Genomic DNA, 810 nt, shown 5'->3' with positions numbered 1-810 from the left:
GGTACGACTCTCAGCTACTACCACCCCACAATGGAAGGCCTGATCCACGGACTGGGTATAACTCTCAGCTACTACCACCCCACTACAGAAGGCCTGATCCATAACTGGGTATGACTCTCAGCTACTACCACCCCACTACGGAAGGCCTGATCCACGGACTGGGTACGACTCTCAGCTACTACCACCCCACAATGGAAGGCCTGATCCATAACTGGGTATGACTCTCAGCTACTACCACCCCACTACGGAAGGCCTGATCCACGGACTGGGTATGACTCTCGGCTACTACCACCCCACTACGGAAGGCCTGATCCACGGACTGGGTATGACTCTCGGCTACTACCACCCCACAATGGAAGGCCTGATCCATAACTGGGTATGACTCTCAGCTACTACCACCCCACTTTGGAAGGCCTGATCCATGGACTGGGTACGACTCTCAGCTACTACCACCCCACAATGGAAGGCCTGATCCATAACTGGGTACGACTCTCAGCTACTACCACCCCAATACGGAAGGCCTGATCCATGGACTGGGTATGACTCTCAGCTACTACCACCCCACTATGGAAGGCCTGATCCACGGAATGGGTATGACTCTCAGCTACTACCACCCCACTACGGAAGGCCTGATCCATAACTGGGTATGACTCTCGGCTACTACCACCCCACTACGGAAGGCCTGATCCATGGACTGGGTATGACTCTCAGCTACTACCACCCCACTATGGAAGGCCTGATCCATAACTGGGTATGACTCTTGGCTACTACCACCCCACTACGGAAGGCCTGATCCATGGACTGGGTACG

The 810-nt window shown here is 54.7% G+C and overlaps 1 protein-coding gene across 1 annotated transcript in view; it reads right to left on the bottom strand.

Moving 5' to 3' along the window:
• rdh12 (retinol dehydrogenase 12) overlaps positions 1-810 on the bottom strand; it is a 6,946-nt gene that overhangs the window by 5,283 nt on the left and 853 nt on the right. The window lies entirely within an intron of this gene.

The sequence above is a fragment of the Nematolebias whitei genome, chromosome 21, assembly GCF_014905685.2.
Source record: "Nematolebias whitei isolate Nwh7 chromosome 21, NemWhi1, whole genome shotgun sequence".
Classification (NCBI taxonomy): Eukaryota; Metazoa; Chordata; class Actinopteri; order Cyprinodontiformes; family Rivulidae; genus Nematolebias; species Nematolebias whitei.
Note: the sequence above shows the minus strand (reverse complement) of the source record. Positions and strands in the feature narration are given on the sequence as shown.